The sequence below is a fragment of the Euprymna scolopes genome, chromosome 1 (assembly GCF_053919585.1).
Source record: "Euprymna scolopes isolate OS-2025 chromosome 1, ASM5391958v1, whole genome shotgun sequence".
NCBI classification, from domain to species: Eukaryota; Metazoa; Mollusca; class Cephalopoda; order Sepiida; family Sepiolidae; genus Euprymna; species Euprymna scolopes.
The window spans coordinates 87,073,779-87,094,846 of NC_136482.1; positions in this window are offsets into that span (position 1 = coordinate 87,073,779).

Sequence of the window (21,068 nt, forward strand, 5' to 3'; positions counted from 1 at the left end):
GGCGGCGTCTAACCATTGAGCTGAGCGTCACCGGTTGTAGTAAAGAATCCACTTTTTATCGCAAGTCATAACGAGGTCGAGGTAAAGGTCATTCTTGTTATGTAAAATAAGGGAAGGTGTCACTTCATAACGGAGTTTCTTTTGGTTGTCGTCCAACTCGTGATCTAAGTTTTTTGTCTTTCCAATTTTTCTCAAGTGGTTGGAAATCTTTGTACACGTTACGTCATTCAAAAGCACGTTCTCTTAATTGATTGTTGTCAACATCCGATAGCCAATCATTACGCTCATCATCATTAATATGACGTCATAGCATGCATGAATATAAGGCTTTTTTCTGTCCAACAATTGGTCACAGACTTTAAATAACAATTTTGTTCGTTACATTCATTTGGGTTTCTCTATCAAAAGATGTGCTTTTCCATCCGTTACACACATATCTGATATATAAAATTAATTCCGATTTTCCAAGTTAAACCTTAATATATCATAAATCTATTTCTTATTTATTTTGTTATACCATATTTTTTTCTTTTTCAATAAAAATAGACTTCGCTTTTTGTCTCTCTCAGAAAATACTTTACCAGATTAGAATTTTTTTATGTGTAAGCCGTCTTTGTTATCTACAGTAAATTTTATTCAAAATAGATACCATCATTCTTAGCAGCAATTGTAGCTCTAACATTGTTTTCTTTCATTTATAACAGTTATATAGTGTTATATTTTTCCGTATGTAAAACAAAACGAAATTGTTAAGAAATCTCTGGATTTTTTTATTCAGTTTCTCTGTCGCATCGTGTGATGCCCGATTTGATTACTTTTTATGATCATCTTCTTACTTATAAAACATGGCCGACATTATTCCTAACATGTTTCAATAAGAACAATTAACGTACAATGGACACAATTTAACGTAAAATGAGCACCGACTTTTTTGTTTCGGGTTTGGGCACGTCAAATCAAATTGATTATTAATGCCTGGTATCCCCCCGCCCCGAAAAATTAAAAAAAAATTGGGTACTCAATTTACGGTAAATTGTTTTCATTTTATGCTGACCCCACCCCCAACAAAAGGTGGGCATAAAGTGGGTGCTCAATTTTCGCTAAATTATTATATACAAGTGATCTCCTACTCTTTTTTAAACTAACAGTATTTAAATTTTTTGCCGGAATTTTAAACGTTATTTTCGTTTGCAGCACACTTGAAACCCTTTCTTGAAACAAACATTTCTTCATATATGTTAAAGTACTTGTTAGCCTGAATTGTAAACGTGATTTTAAGGATTGGTCGAAGGTGGAAAGAATCATCGTATTCCCTCTTTTTTTTTTTTGTATTTATTAAATAACGTGGTAAAGTATTTGCTAGCCGGAATTTTAAACGTAATTTTTGTTTTCAGTGGTGCTGAAAATATAAGTCATAATTTTAAAGGATTGGTGAGAGGTGGAAAGAATCCTCATATTTACCCTTTTTGTATTTGTTAAATAACGGGTTTAAGTATAATTCAAATTTAATGGCATCGTCACATGTATAATAATAGCGTGATTGGAATTTATTCATTTATAGTTTGTGTATATGAACAAACATGGAAACATAAATCGAATCAGAAACTGGAAAGCCAAATCAAACGAAATATTATCGGATGCATCCCTAAAACTTCTATTGGGATGTCTTTATTAATGAAATAAAAGGTTAATATAAATTAATTGTTAACCACATCTTAACATGTGAAATAATATCGTGAATTAATTTTAGCCATTTATAGTTTGTGATGCAGTTATAATGCAAATAAACCTGAAAACTTAAAAATCGAATATCCAATTATAGTTTGTGTATATAAACAAACAAGCAGACATATATCTTCGCTAATAAATAGTAAAAGTATAGAGTTTCGAAGTGGAACAATTACATGAATTGTATGAATAAATCTAAGCGGAATAATTATACGAATTGGATAAATAAAAACTTAATAATAGTGAGTACTTACAGAAATGGCGGCATGGTTTATAGTTCAGAAGTATTCGTTTTTTGTTGGAATAACCTAATCGGGGAATTGTAGAATGTATAATTCTCAGCCAATCAGACGTGCCGGATTTATATACGGGGGAAATCATTATTTTTGTATGCCATAGAGGGTAAGAATTTGTGATTGTGTAGAAAATCTGTAATCGCTTCATGACTGCTAACACGCAGGAAAGTAGAAAAATTATAAATGCACTCGGTGAAGAATGGTGTCTTAAGAGGATAGGAGGCTGAAATTTTGGCTACTTCGTCTGTATGTTAGGACGATGATGACCATGGCGCTTCTGGGAATGAAAGTAATGTTTTTATGTTACGAAGTAATGTGTATGTAATTGCGTTCTATAGCTAAATAACGTAATGGCTAATGATGTAAATATAATAAGTTTCTATGCGAGATCTGTTGTTGTTAACCTTCGACAGTTTCGTCCAGAGGGGATAAATTGCATCTACTTCATTATATATATATATATATATATATATATATATATATATATATAAGAAAGAAGATTATTCTAATAATTATAGTTTTAATACACTACTCATTAAATTAATAGTATATATTAAAAATCTCAAATTGGCCTTTTCTTGACTTTATTAGGACCCCAGGCCAAACTGAGTATCTCTGCTATATATATATATATATATATATATATATATATATATATATATATATATATATATATATATATATATACTTAGGGGATGAGGACAAGAGTCTTAAGAGCAGAGTATATTTTAATGTATTAGTAAATTCATTAATACAATTAAAAGAAAAGAAAACAGTGCTCGTTATAATGTAGATATATAATACGCTCGATAGGCATATATATCCTACAGCTATTTTGATACTGATTAAGATGATTAATAATTTAAAATTAAAATTAAAAATTAAAAATCTGTTTCATAAGAGAGAATAAACAAAATCAATAAATTGTACGATCGTTTCCGAAACGATGCTTTTATTGTGATAGACATCGAGTCTTGGACAATAATTTTATCATATAGTTTTTTGAAACAAAATCTCCTCATCAGCAAAAATATAGGGGGCGGAGGGGGGGGGGTCTAAAAACACCAAAAATAAACCTGGCATTTTTTAAGTAAGGCAGATGTACCTGGAAAATATTTAAAATATAAAGGAAAATAGTTACTTTTTGATGTTGATAAACAAAGTAAGATGAAATAAAAATAAAATCTGGTGTAAAGGTAAGGTTAAGAGAGTTTACATTTTAAATATTTTAACAAAAATATAAATACATTTTAATGGTTCGCCTTCTAAAAGTCGAACGTATCATCGTCAATGCATTCATTGGGATGGTAAATGTAGTTTATGAATGCTTGAAAATGTTGATATATACAAAATTTCAAAGGAGACGCCAATGGAATAATATTAAGTTAAAATCGTTAGCGACGTTAAATTTAAAATCAGCTGAAATATTTCAATTACAAAGGGAGATAATTTTATTCAAATAGGAAAATAAAGGATTTATTCCATTGGCGTCTCCTTCGAAATTTTGTATATATCAACATTTTCAAACATTCATAAACTACATTTACCATCCCAATGAATGCTTTGATGATGATACCCAATATTTTTTGCTGATGAGGAGACTTTGTTTCAAAAAACTATATGATTAAATTGTTGCCCAAGACTCATTGTCTATCACAATAAAAACATCGTTTCCGAAACGATCGTACAATTTATTGATATTGTTTGTTTTTCCTTATGAAACCGATTTTTAATTTTAATTATAAATTATCAATCATCTTATTCTCTCTCTTTCTCTCTCTCTCTCTCTCTCTCTCTCTATATATATATATATATATATATATATATATATATATATATATATATATATATGCGTGTATGTATGTATGTATGTTTTTATTTTTTATTTCATATTTAAATGATTCTAAAATATTTGCTGTGTAATATTTTGTATGCAACATCTACAAACAACCAGATGCTTTATTAACAGATCAAGCCAAGCACATGTGGAAGGAATATTCGAATGTCATTGCCAGTTCTGAGGGAATATCTTCTATTCACATTCAGTCATGGATGTAATGGTACACAACTGGCTAAGGGAACGTGTGCAGATTCTGTTGAAGGAATTATAAGTGAAGAAAGTGCTTCGAGATCGTTTACGAAGTTTTCAACAGGTAATGAGTCACATGATGAATTCATGTTGCAAAGGTATGAAAAGCTTGCATGAACTGAAATCCATACCGAGACTGAACCTTCATTTTTTGTTATTTTCAATTAATTGTAAACTAGTGGATTTACTTGCCCAAAACTAAACATATATATGCATGTAAATAGCTTTTAAAACTAAATCTTTTTCATAATTGGAAGTTCATATATTTATAGATATTTAATAGGATTTGTGAATACTACTCTAAATTGAATATTGCTTATACAGGGTGGCCCACTTAAAAGAATCCCGATCTACCTAATCTTTCTCTTACTGACCAACTGACACCACAAAACAAAGTGCAATTCTTTTTCCAACAAGATTGCGCTACATGTCACATGTCTCAAAGATCACTGACACGAGTTCATGACATATTTACAGAAGAGAACAATAAGCAACCTTGTCATGTGATTTTTATCTTTAGGGTACTTTAAAACAAAAAGTTTATGCAAATAATCCTCACAATCTAGACCAACTAAAAGAGAACATTACCAATGCTATCAGGAGAATTACCTGAGAAGATCTACAGGCGGTGTCTGCAAACGTTGTAAATCGTGCCCAGAAATGCATAGATGTCAACGGGAAGCACTTCCAGCATCGTTTTTAATGATGCAGTTAATTTAAACAATGCTCCAGTTAATTTAAATGCTAAGGATAATTTCAACAGTAAAAGAATGTTCCTCCTCTCTGATATATTTTTCTGGGCTACTTTTAAGTGGGTCACCCTGTACATATACAGCGTACATATCATCAAATTATGTTCGGAAATGATAACGTGCATTTGTGTCTTTTTAAAAGGCTTGTCGTAGTGCCAGCTACATGAGGTGATTCTGTTTTATTACTGAGTATTTTATTGGCTCACAAGGAGATTTCACACAGGTCATAAAGGCTCTTTCCTTGAGAACAACCTGTGGTGTTCCCTGGAAGTTGAGTGATAATAAGCCTCCCCAGATTTCCAGTACTCTCCAACTCTTTCGACAAAATTTGCATTATCGCAACAGCCGCTTACCATTGATTTCTTGCTAGCAGCGGCTCTTGGTCTCCACTGGAATTTGAGTGGCAATAAACCTCCCTAAAGTCCTAGTTCTCTTGGCGTCATTCATTTTTTTGGGGAGTGATTGGGTAATGGAAGGGGATGGGGAGGAGATAGTAAGCTTAAAGGTATGCAGCTTCATTGTTCTTGGTTCTATGTAATGCTTCATGTTTTGTCTCTGCAGCCGCTCATCTGGCCTGTGCATATGATTTGTGTATTAGTCTCCATATTCAAAGGTTTTCCTTAATATTTCAGTTGTTTTCATTAGTGTTATTCATTGGTATCTTTCCAGCTATTCCTCTAATTCCAATTTCTCCCATTCTTTTTCAAAGTTTTCCGGAATTGTTCCTAGTGCTCCTACTATTATAGATATTATTTTGATTTTTTTCATCATCCATAGTCCTTTCAGCTCTCTCGCTATCTTTGTGTATTTGCTCCGGTTCTCTTTTTTTTTTTTTTTTTTTTTTTTTTTTTTATATTCACCCTGTGGTCAGCTGGGATAGCAAAATCCACGATTTGATAGAACTTTTCTTTCTTGTTAATTATTATGACATTCAGTCTACTTGCTTGGATGGGTTTATCCGTAGGTATGTCCTTGTCCGATAGGATTTTGTGATTCTCGTTTTGAATTACTGTTGCTGGCTTATGCTTGTACCATTGGCCTACATTCAAGATACAACTGTTTGCAAAATTCCCAGTGTACTGCCCTTTCCACTTGGTTGTGCTAGTGCTTGTATTCTTTTTAGGCTAGTTTGCTACATTCAGTTACAGTATGGTTTATTGTTTCGTCTCTTTGTCTACAGAGTTTACATTTGCAGTTTTCTTGTGTTTTGTCGCTCTTTGCTTTGATGTGGTTGGTTCTTATCAAGTAATCTTGTGCTGCAGTTATTAGCCATTCAGTTTCTCGGTTTTCGCTTCCATGTCTAAGAGTTTTCGTTATTCTCATCTTTTGTCATCCTTATGAATCTTCCGTGTAGGTGTTCCTCTAATCATTTTTCTTTTCTTGTCTTATTCTTTTGTCTCTGTTTTCTTGATTCCCCCCCCGCGTATCTCTTGATCCCATTATTATCCTTTCAGTGTTTTGCATTATGTATTTTTCTAGTTCTTTTTTGGTGTCATTTACAGTCTTCTATGCAAACCATTCCTCTCCCATTGTCTTTCCTTTTCACGTAGAGTCGGTTAACATCACCCTTTGGGTGTAGTGCGTGTGCATAGTCATGAGTTTCCTGGCATTCTGATTAAGCTGCCTCAGTTCTTCTTTGGCCCACTCTATGAACAGTCCAGAGTATCTTACCAGTTATACTGCTCATGTATTTATACCTTTTATTAGATTTCTGCTATATAATTTAGTTTCCAGAAGTTTTCTTGTTCTCCTGAGGTATTTCTTTCCAATTTTCTCTTTCAGTTCTGTTACATTGATGGTGTCTGCTTCCAGAACTCTTAAGTAATTATAGGCATCTTGTTCCCCTTTGGTTGAGTAGTTCCATGCCTTCTGTCTGTTGTTATTATTATTATCATTATTATTATTATTAATATTGTATTTTTTTTCTTTCTTTTTCTCTTTCTTTTGTTTTTCTTCTTCACTATGGGTACTACTACTACTACTCAGTTAATAATTATTAATTTTTGCAGGTGATTATTACGCTAATAAATTTATTGTTGAGTTTTATATCTGCAAATGCTTTTTTTTTAATCTTTTTAATCACTATTAGTTTGATGTTTCAAAACGAGCTAATTTAGATAAATAAAGCTTTATTTCTGACATTAACGATATAGTTGAGAAATCTATTATAGATGAGAGTTTGATTTATATGACTTAGTTATGTCAGAAATATTGCTTGTTCAACCTATTACAACTGCTATTTTATATTTTCGAAAGCTTTCACTAATCTATTTTAGGAGAAAGGGCTTCAGGCGAGATGACTTTTATAGAATGTAACACTTTCTGATCGCTGAATTTATTTTATTCATTTTTCCAAGAATCTAACGATTCATCAATTCTTGAGATAAAGGAATAAGAAACCATTTGAAGTTCATATTGATGTATTATCATAACCTAAGCTTTAGGCTTGCATACGAATTCATCTTCTTATAGTTATCTTTTAATTGAACTCTGTTATCGGTGTCTTAAAAAAAGAAAACAAATAAAAAAAAAACTGGGAATTACCATGGATTCATATGCTCCTCACCCACTGTGGTAAGTGAAGTCGCCAGCTGCCCTTAGTGATTAAAAAACGAATAGAGAACTTTTGGAGCTGCTGATATTTGTTATATAAACTTTCTTTACTTCTGCTGATAGCGGAATGATAGAAGCTTAATCGTCAAAAAACAAAAAAGACGATTGAGTTTCAGTCACGGCTTGAAACACTTTTCTATTTAGCATTAGTAAAAGCTGTGTTACAATGAAACAGTCTGTGACTGGATATTGTACATCGTGTTCAAGAAATTTTTACATTTTTGAAAAGGAAAAAAGACATGTTATGTCTTGGCCAATAATGGACGTATTCTAAAGATTTAAAGTACTTCTGTGAGAGAAACTTTTGTCGTATGCGGTTCATTTGGAGAATGTAAGCTAAGCTCTTACTACAACCTCCAGGTGGGGTCTAGACCTAGAGTACACAGCATTCATAGTGTCCTATAACATTTCTGGGAAAAAAGGGCGTTTAAAAACAAACTTAAAGAAAAAAGAAAACATTACAAACAGAATACAAAAACAAAAACCAACAAATCTCAGAAGTTTATTTGAACACATATCTGTCTCTGGTGACTTGTTTGGTAAATTTCCCAAACACGTGTGAGACGATTTGCATTAACATGTGAATAAAATAATAAGAGTGCCAACGAACACCCCATACTTTTATTATACCATATTTCTTCAAACTGAAACATAATTATCAAAGTATACTTACGCAGATAGATATGAAAAGTCTTTATTAAAGTTTGTGCCTATTTCCATTCTATGGAAGCCAGGCGCGAACGCAGACCCCACAATTTTATTATACTATCCCTATTTAAGTTAAAACATACTTATCAAAGTGTTCTTATGTACATCTATATGAAAAACACTTGTAAAGTTTTTTTTTTAATTTTTAAATTTTTTATTTCCATACTTTATGGACCAGGCGCGAAGGCAGACCCCACACTTTTAATGAACCACCGTTCTGTCAGATCAAACATACCCATTCCTGTGTCTCGATACATCTTCTATCATTATATGTAATCAGTTTTTTAAAAATAGTCAACCATATAAGAGCCTATTCGTGACCACACACACACACACATTCAGCTTAATATATATATATATATATATATATATATATATATATATATATATATATATATATATTATTACAATAGAAAAATGCGTGCATGAAAAGTAATGTGATTAAGCTTAAACATGGAAAAGAAAAGGACAAGATATTCTAGTAAAAAATATAATAAATTTATAACTTGAAATATTGGTGCATTAAGAATTGATTATATAATGAATTTAAAAAAAATTCTTAATGCTGCGATATTTTAAGTTATAAATTTATTATATTTTTTACTAGAATATCCTTTTCTTTTCCAGTTTTAACAACTAGATTTTTTACTTTTCCATGTTTAAGCTTAACCATATTACTTTTCTGGCTCACATTTTTCTATTGTAGTCCATGATTTTTCCAGGCTTCCTATAAATCCACTTGTTCTTTGTTTAATTTCAGTCTTATGTTTTGCCCCGATAAGTACATATGTAATAACAATGTATGGCACTTGTCTGCTTTCAATAAAATTCCCCCAATTATCTTCCTTTCATATTTTCATTCTCTGTTTCACTTGTTAATTCTCTTTTCGCGACAGCATTGAATTAGTAGCAACAGTAGTCACTAAAGCGAGGTGTTTGCTATGGAAACCAGTCATAAAGTGCGTCGCTCACCTCCTTACATATTTTTATGATTTTAAACACCAGAAAATTCAGCATAAATTTTGTTTTACTGTACGAAAATTGAATTTTTTTCACAATATAGCTGTGAAGGTTATCTATAAACTGTAATAATTGTTTGAAATTTGGTCGAAAAATGAGTGAGTGGTTAAGCTTTAAATGACTAAAACTGCTACTTAATCATATATTCAAACACAGTAGTGCTTGAATGATATATATATATATATATATATATATATATATATATATATATATATATATATATATATATAATTCCAGATTAAATATATTCAAATATAAAAAAAACAATGAATTTAACAAGGTTTATATAAGAGTGCTCAATAATAGATAGAACAAGATATACTTTTTTATTTACTTATATGAAAAAAATTTATATCACTATATAATCATGATAATGTTTTGATCAATAGTTATGAACTAAAGACCTCATCAGGCGATAGCCTTTCTTTTTAAAAGTTTATATCTGTAATAAAATGGAGCTCACAAAACAGAATTTGCGAAAATGCCTTTTGAAGATCAATTAGAATGATGATATCCATAAAAGTGGAAAGAGAAAAGAAAAACAGATGAAGAGAAATAGCGTTTATCCTCACACGAGCAGGCATGGGGATTGGGTTGTAATGTCTTTACAGGTACCTGAGCACGCAGCAAAGTCTCATGCGAAGCGTACGTATTTTTGCTAATAGGAAAATAAAGTTTGTGGAATATGATCTGAACTCATTTCATATTGCGAAATATGTTGACAAAGAGAGAAGCAGATACTGAAAATCTTTTAGAAATTTTTGCGACTGGAAAATTTATTTTGGTTTCTTTGCAGCCTCTCTGCATCAGATAATATTCCTGTGTATTTAAACAGTGATGGAATTACTTATATTATAAAAAGGTGCATTAGAGACCGATCTATTCAGTTCAGAGCATAGTCATGTTGTGATGAAGAAAAAGATTAAAGGTAGATCAAGTTTTATTTTCATTTCAGATTAGTCATTAGTGTTATAAGGTTGTCCGGATTGTGAGATATAGCCATTTTGCCTGACGGCATAATCAACCTGGAACCACAAAGTGAGCCTGTTTTTACAGAGTCTCGTCCAGGCATTAGCTATGCATCTAAGTCCTTGGATAGACAGAATAAAAGTAGTCAATTTAACTTGTGTTTACATCTCTTTAATTCTACATTCCATTTATTGATATTTCCTTCCCTTTCATTGTCACAGTTGCACGTATGCTTATGCTTTTGCTTCAGATAGAAATGTTTTTTCTTACCACAATGAGGTAAAATCCAAATCTTATTTTCTGCACACAAGAGATAGGCATTTCGAATAATACATTAACATACACACACACACACACACACACACATACACACACACACATATATATATATATATAATTATATATATATATATATATCAACTATAATAATTATTAAATACCCACAGACACTAGTGTTTCATCATTTTGGGAATCATCAGTGCAGAGTGTCACGATTAACGATAGATCCGAACCCAGCAACAGAAGCTATCTCTGGTTTCATTAGCAAGGACCCCATCCATTCGACTCCCGTTAACCGCGAGAAATATCATTGAAATTTCAACATTTATTTTTTAAATGCTTTTTAACGTCTGTCAGAGTGATCTAAACATTATATGATGATCTGGTCTTGAGAGCTAAATCGACCGACTTTATTTCAACTGAAAGTGCTCAACGATAAGAAACCATATATATATATATATATATGTACTTATAGGCTGCCCGCCATTGCCAGGTCGTGAAATATGCTTAAATATTAATAATTAATATTAAAATGATTAATGCAGATTTCGTATTTATTATATTATTTATTATATTATATTGGACCCAATATATAGTAATGATCTTAAAAGTTTAAAAAAAAAAATGACTCGTGTACCACTACTGAGAATCGGAATCAAAACGTTTAGCTTATGATTTACCTTTTCCTTAAACTTTAATGTTTGCTGCAAGGCTAAAAATTAAAACATGAACCAATAGCTATTACGTTATGCATGCATATTCGTAATTCCATTGTCTGACCTTCACCTGGCAAATTCCATTTTTTTTTTTAATTTTCATACTTTTGCACCGATTTCCCCCGGCTAAAACCCAAATGTAAATTTCACACCGGTTCGAATACCCTATATATTCAGTTTCATGTCTGCAGACCAAAAACTGACAGTTTACCAGGCAAATCTTTTTAAACAAATATATATATGCATACGTAAATATATCTAGAAAGAGGATTGTGTTTACTATAAACTTTTTATGCAAATATTTCGCAACTATAAATCATGTAGAACATCTATATTAATATAATTGCACATAACAGTTAACTAAAAATGAGTATCCCATAAGAAAACCTACAAAACTAACAGGGACTTAATTAAAATGAATGTTTAAAAAAATATGCAAATTAGCTAGGTCTTTTGCAGATATAAATGCAATTCCATGAAGTTATATTTTCTTTTTAAATAAATAGAAAAAATTGGGTTTTAATGAATATCAATGCTTAAAAAAACAAATTTATAGGAGTATCTCTCTCTTTGTATCCACCTCTCTCTCCCCTCTCTCTCTCTCTCTCTCTCTCTTTATATATATATATATATATATATATATATATATATATATATATATATATGAAATATGCTTCATGGAAAATCATTTACTTAGATTTATTGGAATTCACCATCAACAAAAATTCTATGTACGACCGTTTCTAAGACGAAACAATTTTTTATTGAAGTCACAGGGATTAGACATCAAATAGAAAATATAAACATATGATCAAGACTATAGGTTCGAGAAAGCAAATTACAATTTACGTAAAAAAAGTATGCATCAATAGCGATGGCAAGGCAATGAGACATTTTAGATAATTAAAAGTGTACAAATAATGGAAGAATTTAGAATGTTTTTATTTTGGGCAACCCTAACAAACAGAAAAAAAGATAATTATATTTTGCCGATTATGGATTATATTTTGGAAAAAAATGAAAATAATTAAAACTAGACAAGTCCCCACACACACACACACACACATATGTAATCTATAAAATTATCATATTTTAAAACTGGAATCTCTCAAGGATTTTGTTTTACTCTGATACAACATCAACAACAATGAGGTGAAGCTTCGTTGTTTTATTTCATATATATATATATATATATATATATATATATATATATATATATATATATATATTACATAGAAAAATGCGAGCATGAAAATAATATGGTTAAGATTAATCTTAGAAAAATAAAAAGACTAGCTGTTAAAACTGGAAAAAAGACGAGATATCCTAGTAAAAAATATAATAAATATATAATTTAAAATATTGCAGAATTAAGAATTTTTAAAATTCAATTTCACAATGTATATAAATTTTAATTTATTATATTTTTTACTAGAATAACGTGCTTTTTTTCTTTTCCAGTTTTAACAACTAGTCCTTTTACCTTTCTACGCTTCATCTTAATCATATTAGTTTTCATGTTCGCATTTTCTATCTAATCCATGGTTTTTCCAGGCTTTGTTTTTAAATAATATTTTCTTTTTTGTTATAAACATCATACGCACTGTAAACAATCCACAAAAAATTACCAACTTCTTAAATTGAGTAAATAAACAGAAAGAAGGGATAAAAAAGAGAAACAGAAAAAACGGGCGACGTTGTAAGCGAAATATTATCAACTCTAGCACGCCTCTGTTAATCTCTCTATATAACCCAAATAAAATGGCATGCCAGCAACATTCCCACTATGATTTCTGAAGGTGTCAATGATGACAAACTTGCTATGGTAACCAACCGCCAATTAGAACATACGTTCTTTCATAATTCTGAGAACTTTTGAACACCAGTAATTGTATTATAACTTTTGTTTTTATGAACGAAACTTGAATTTTCTTGTAAAAAATGTAGCTGAGAAGGTGATCTAAACTGTAAAATTTGTTTGAAATTTTGTTGCAAAATGAGTGAGCGGTGACGATTTAAAGCAGTTCTAATTGAGTAAAACTAACACTTAACCATACTTGTTTGAATGATATATATACACACGAGATAGAAAATTACAAAGATGGTATCTGGTATTTATTCACGGGCAGAGATGGAAAACTCTTGCAATACAAACCTGCATGTAGTTGTTCTTTGATTTTTTTGGCATATTTTGCACCAATTAATGTAATTAGCTGTATCACTAAATGTGAATGGTTCTACAAAAGCCACAGCCACTTAAAACAACTCATGTGTGATTCTATGAATTTGATCACTTTGTTTTCCGAACAAAAAAAAAAAATAGTAGGCAAGCCAATGTTTTAATTTAATCTACGTAGAGCCTGCATAGAAACTGTGCATGCACAACCCATCACGTGTGAGTTATGCAGCTTCGTTTCTGTGAGCAGGGTTGACCTTGTGTCACACATGCGGTAGAAACATTAAAAGTAGAGTATAACAGTGTAGATTTATAGTCTGCATGGATTGAACACGACGAGAAGGCCCATCATCATCATCATCATCATCATCATCATCATACCTATGCAAGGTTAATAAGCGAGAGTGCTCGATTATTAAGAAAAAATCAAAATAAGAGCGTAATATTTATGTATTTTTGTTCTATGAAAGATCAGAAAAAATCGGTACCATCAATTTCAAATCCAAAACTAAAGGAAACAAGATTTGTAAGACTGTCTTCAGTCTCTATTTATATCTGTTTCCTCGGAAAAGTCCGACGTAGGCTAACAGATGTTGATCCTCCTTAATTGAAGCCGATGATACCGATATTTTTTATATTCTGTAACACACACACACACACACACATGTTATGTATGTATGTATGTATGTATGTATGTATGTATGTATGTATGTATTTCCACAGTCAAACAACGTTGCAGTCTGTAGGACCGTTGAAAGCCAAAAAAAAAAAAACTGATTCAAGACTCGAGTTTCGTCCTGATTTGGGCTCCTCATTTGAGCACATCCAAACTCTGAATTCGGAGTCTGAATCTATGCATACGAGGTAAGTACCCTGTCACTTGAGAAACTGTGCCACGTATAGAAATATCTATTAGCTAAGACAGATCAAGTAAACAACGGCAAAATCCGATTATGGAATATATCTACTTCGTCTCAAATAAGGGGTGTAGACATCCAAACACTAAACAGCATAAGCCGATGTCTCACAAGTAGGATTTTGGGGGAGTTTTCAGTAGTTGAATGACTACATCCTTTGTGTGAGACGAGGTAGGTACATTCCATAGTCGGATTTCACTTTGTTTTGCTAAATTTTCTTGTGTGTGGCACGATTGCTAAGCTAGCAGTGTACTAACCTCACATGCAAGAGAATTGGGTTTTGTATTCAACTGATGAGCCGAGATGAAGGCGAAACTTGAGATTTTTTTACTACTAAAAACCATAACTTTAGCAAAGGTATTTTTTATTTAAACAAAATAATACATTTTCACTAAGGTTTAAATAAAAATATGGGATTCATTATATTCCGTTATCATTATTTGATGATTACTCAAAATTGCATTAAAATTGATTCATTTCCTGATTTTGGGCCAGTAAAGAGAGGGGTCAAAATGTGTATACATTCCGAGCATCCTCATTCTTTTTGCACGTATAATCATTTAATAATGACAATAATGGAAATAAACAAGGAACGTTTCTATCTACTTTAACCAAAAGTCTTAGATCTGAGAACACACCTTTTTTATACAATGGGATATATGTAACAAGTCGGAATCATATACTCAAGGCTCTAAATACTGCCGTCTTGGAATATCAGAGGGGGTAAGGATAATTATTTCCCCTCAAAATAGAAATATCATCAAATCTAAAAATAAGCTGATTTCACAATGCAAACACATAAAAAAAATCAAATAGAACCAGTTTCAAATTACATAGTGACTCAAAGACCTTCTAAACTCCAATACGCACCATTTTATTCATTTATTGATTGTACTCTTAAAATCCAGACTTGAGAAAACTCAAGACTATTAACTGCGATTTCCACCTGAAATAAACCACTGATTTTCTTAGCTAACCCTTACTGTTAAATCGTTTTCCAACCCTACATTTTATTAATAGACACTCGCATACGTAGCCGCTGTATGTTACTGTTAATCCACTCTCTGTATCCGTCCCTACCATGTAGACCTAAATAAAAATCCCAAGTTAATATTTCCCATAGCGCCTACCCCTTTATTCGATTAACCCAATATAAATGCCGACCAGATATATAGATGTATATATATTATTCATACCTGTGGCTTTTTGTTTATATCAGGCCTTTCTTTAAGTTTTAAAATGATCTTTTTAAAATATGTTAATTGTTTTGGATTATCATATTCTGTATAATCCTCTTGTTTCATATTTAAAATAGATTCCAATCTTCTAAAGCACCCCAAATAGCTCCTTTTATTCAATCCCACTGGAACTTGAGGCAATATTCTGATACAGCACCCCAAACAATTAGATTGAAATTTTATTCACTTAATTTGATTCATCTCCAGTTTCTCATCTTAATTTACTTTAACCCGTTTATGCATCCTTGTAATTGCTCGAATTTCCGGAATATATACGATGTCCCTTATGAAATATTTCATTCTACCTGCTGTTTTCTTTCTTATGTGCTTATTTTTTCTTTTATCCGACCCTATTACTATAGCTAGTTTCCCTTCTTTTTTTTTTTTTTTTTTATTATACTTCAGTTAGTTTTAAGAGATCAAGGGAGCTAACTCTTGATTACATTACGATTTAAATTTATATCCGAGGTCTCTTTTAAAAATAAATGCTGTTCCTTTTATGGATGCTATCTGTATTTCGTTACATCTCGGTCTTCCAGGGATTGCTGCTAAGTATTTATGAAGATTCTTTTTTATTAAAGTTCTGGGAGCATGAACCACCACCGTTAACAACAAACGGAAATGTGACAGTGTTCTATGACAAAGCAGGCAGGCAGATACATAAAAGACAAGGCTATCAAGCCAGATAATGTGATATGGAATAAGCCCGAAAGAACTGCACTCATTATCGATGTCACAGTCCCAAATGACTTGAGCCTTAATAGAGCTGAACGGGAAATATAACAAAATATCTGGATCTAAAAACGACATGGTCTCTAAAAGAAATAAACATAGGATCAACAGGCTTAATCTTCGTCTACACAGTCGTCAATGTTAGAGGGATAGGAGTATTCACTCCCATACATTATTAGGAAATCAAGTTTTAACTTAGTCTTTTCGCTGTTTTTCTGAGGTTTCTATTCGATCGACGCAACCAAGCCTTTTAATGTTGTTTTTAAATGTCGAGAGAAAATTTTTGCTGCTTCGAATTAGTTTTAGTCGTTGCATTCAATCTATTATTCAGCTAACACACACATACACCCTCCTAATATCTACTAATGGATATATAGCTAATATAATCAGGGCCCATAAGTATTATATCTATTAGCAGACGTCTATAGTCCCACCCCACTTGACGTATGGGTTACATCTCCTGGAGCTAGTTACACTGGTGAGGCACTGTGGTTTGGCTCAAGTGACATTATATATATATATATATATATATACTAACTGTACCCTGCCACGCGTTGCTGTGGCTCAATTTGGTCTAATGGAAAATTCTAATAAAAAGAGAAAATGCATGTATCTTATATTCTTAGTACAGCAATCCACTCCAAAAAGTAAAAAAAAAAAAGGCGAAAATTAAAAAAATGGTACTCTTGAAGAATTGGATCCTGATCCTCGTGATAACCGTCAATCATGGCTTGGGCTCGACCAACAATCAGAGGATAAAGCTGAATGTAGCAAAAATGTTGAAACGCTAATTTTTTTTTTGTTTGTTTGTTTTCTGTATGCAAAAATGTGAGTTAATAATTAATATTTGAGTGATGGGGGGGGGTTACTACACACAGACTCGAAAAAGTTGTCCAAAATCAAATAAATTAAAGCAAAGGTAAGTTACAAAAAGTTTATGCAAATAATCCTCACAATCTAGACCAACTAAAAGAGAATCTACCTAACTGGATAATTGTTTAGTGTTTTTATGTAATTTAAATGTTTAATCGGCTCGAAAAACAAAAATGGTTGCAGACTCTATTGAATATTTAAAGTTTGGGAAAGTAAGTTGAAAACTAAAAACTATACAATACAGTGTCAAAAACCCACCGAATATATGTTACCATGACATAGGCTGACATAACCGGTGTGTTTGTGACAGTATTTTGAATAGTTTTTTTGTTTTAACTCACTTTCTCAAACTTAACGTAATCAACAGTGTCTGCCACCATTTGTATCTTTCAAATACACCAATAAACACTGTTTTTCGAGTCGACTAAACGTTACATTAAATGAAAAGGGTTTGTATTACTAAACACAGATAATATATAACAAATAAATGTTATCAAAGGCAAGAAAAGTAAATGTTCTACCTAACTGGATAAGATTGTAGTGTTTTTATGTAATGTATAATGTTTAATCGGTTCAAAAACATGGAGTGTTTATCGGTATATTTGAAAAATACAAATGGTGGCAGACTGTATCGAGCACATTAAGTTTGGGGAAATTTTGGGAAAATGAGTTTAAACTAAAAAACTATACAAAATACTGTTAGGAACTCACTCAATATATGTTACTGTGACGTAGGCTGACATATAATCAGTGGTTTTAAACTTTTGCTCGATACAGGTGACGACTTTTAAGAGTCCCTTTTAGGGATTTCCTGGTTCGAGGATGTTATACAACTAAACGGCAAATCTGCCCCAAAAATCCGGATTTATTTTACTTTAAGGCCTGTCTCATGTTCGTATATAATGAAATATTTTATTGTAGATTTCAGCGTACTAAAAACGAATCTGCAAACCGTTTCCGTCGCAAAACGAAAGTTTTCATGGTATGAAGAAATTACTTTTTCGAAAAGTGGGTGATCACTTTTCAATGTAAATTTAACTTAGAATGAGCACCCACTTTCTGGCCACCTGAGACAGGGGTATTTTTTTGTGTGTGGGGGTAATTTTAAAGGATTTTCCAAGGGTAGAAAGAAAGTCCCCTACCCCCCAAAAAAATCGTGGCCACAAAGTGGGTGATCATTTTACGTTAAATTATTATGGAAAATTGATCCTTCACTTTTTTAAACTAACATTTCTTCATATTTTGGAAACTACTCGTTTGCCTTAATTGTAAACGTTATTTTCGTTTTCAGCGACCCCGAAAACCTAGAAGAGTGGTAATTTTAAAGGAATTTTCGAGGGTGGAGTAATTCTTCATATTTACCTTCTTTTTTTTTTTTCCAATAACATAAGAAATTAAGAATTAGACAAATTTATTTAAGGTAGGTTTCGCCAGGAAAGCTTTTAAAAATAAAAAATTAAAATAAACAAATGGTGCTAGTCCATGCTATTTTAAGTCTGCTGGTCGCTATGGAACTCGACGGCCACCCAAAAAAGTATTTTGATGAACGTGAGACAGGCCTTAATGGAAAATTTTATCAAAATTCCGGGATGCTTTTTCTTTTCTTTTTTTTTTTTCAATAACATAAGAAATTAAGAATTAGACAAATTTATTTAAGGTAGGTTTCGCCAGGAAAGCTTTTAAAAATAAAAAATTAAAATAAACAAATGGTGCTAGTCCATGCTATTTTAAGTCTGCTGGTCGCTATGGAACTCGACGGCCACCCAAAAAAGTATTTTGATGAACGTGAGACAGGCCTTAATGGAAAATTTTATCAAAATTCCGGGATGCTTTTTCTTTTCTTTTTTTTTTTTCAATAACATAAGAAATTAAGAATTAGATAAATTTATTTTATGTAGGCTTCGCCAGGAAAGCTTTTAAAAATAAAAAATTAAGATAAACAAATGGTACTAGTGCACTTACCGATCCGCGCTATTTTTTAAACCGTATTTCCAAGTTTAATTAAAGTTTTATGATATGTTTTTTTTTTTATTCAATTGTAAGGTTAAAGTACAAAAAATATATATATAATTTAAAAAATAAGGATTTTTTTTTTTACCCATCTATTAAATGGATAGTTAAATGTTGTAATTCGAAAGTCGTCAATGTGTGTTGCACGTGAAAGGCTCATTTCTACTGGAAATGAAATGGCGGACAGTCGTGCAGTTACGAAAAATATTTTATTTTATTTAATGTTTTTTATAATTTTCGATCTTAATTTATTTTAATAACATGCAAACATTCCTTGACTTTACAGATAAATTTTCTGAAAATTTCAATTAAATTCGTAACATAGAAATATGGTTTTATTCACTTTGAATGAACCAAGAATTACATTTATATATATATATATATATATATATATATATATATATATATATATATATATATATATAACGTATGATGGGTTTATGAATTAGGAACAACTGCACTGTATTCAGAATCCCATTGCTGAGTGACAACGGCCTGGAGATTTTCCTAGTGAGCCAAGAATTCAGTAGCTTAAGGGTACTCAGACAACTAGGAGCTCTTTTTTATTTTTATTTTTTTGCTCACCACCCACCTTTATGGTCTCATTGATCAATAAATGACATATTTCACTAGGATTATATATGACGTTTGTATGAAGTGGTGTGATAGGGTAACACATAAAGATAAAAAGAAGAACAACGATCAAACAGACGACAGCTGCAGAAAGAAACGTTAAGATTGGAATAGAGAATGCTGAGGTATCGTTTAAAAGATGCCTCAGATCATGAAAGGTTGGAAATTCAGAATATCATAGATGATATTCAAAAAAAAAAAAAGCCAAAGAAAAGTCGAAACCTTTCATTAGTCAGAGAATCTGTAAGGAAAATCCATTTTAATATTGGGAAGATACGATCCCGACAGTTAGGAAGAATCCAATTAAACGACATAGTTATTCAATCCCCTTGACTGATTGACATCGAGGTACAGAGATCCAGAAAATAACCTTGATGGGTCTTAAATCAATTGACAGAACTTACCTACCCAGAAGGATAAAGGTGTTGTGATACCAACATGGTTTGCTACCTCGTCTTACAAATGTATGAGATTTCATTATCTCCTGTTGAATAAATTCAACAGTTTTGTAATATATACCTGTGTAAGTGGCTTGGAGTCCCTCCTTGTTTTTCAAAAATAGGTTTATATACCAATTCTAAAAACATACAGCTACCAATATTTTCATTTGTAGAAAGTGTTTAAAATTGGGAAAGTGAGACTCCATGTGATTATGAGGGATTCAGTCGACGACATTATTAAAAAGGCATATCCAGGGACAAAATGGTCAGTTGTTAAAGCCACACAGGAGGTGGAATGTAACTTACAAAGAAAGGACATTATAGGCATCACCCAAACCAATAAAGCTGGACTGGGCAGCACAAGCAGCAAGTGTTAATGTAGACATTGGTTACCTCCCTTGCTTAAATTACATGGTTACCTCCCTTGCTTGTGGTGATATAAATAGGAGTCGGCCATCTTGGTTTAGTCAGTTCGTTCGTACAGTTTAGACAGACTACAAGTGTCTTAACAAATGGTAGCAGAGATATCCCTCTGTGTGCGACAAAACGAAAAAAAAAAAAAAAAATTTTTTTTTTTTGTACAGCTTGTCTGTAGCACTAGACAGATCGGATATCGGATATGGCAACTTCGAACAAACAACCTCCATTGTTGGAGGGGGAGGATGTTTACGAGAACTGGAAACAAGACGTTGAAATGTGGTCGTTGTTCACGGATCTTTCTGAGGAAAAAAAAGGGCCAGCAGTGTTTTTGACGCTACCACTGAATATTAGAGAATGTGTCCGTGAATTGCCAACAAGTGACATCGGCGGACGAGATGGCTTGAAGATCTTAATAAAGAAACTGGATGACATATATTTAAAGGATGAACACACGCGCGC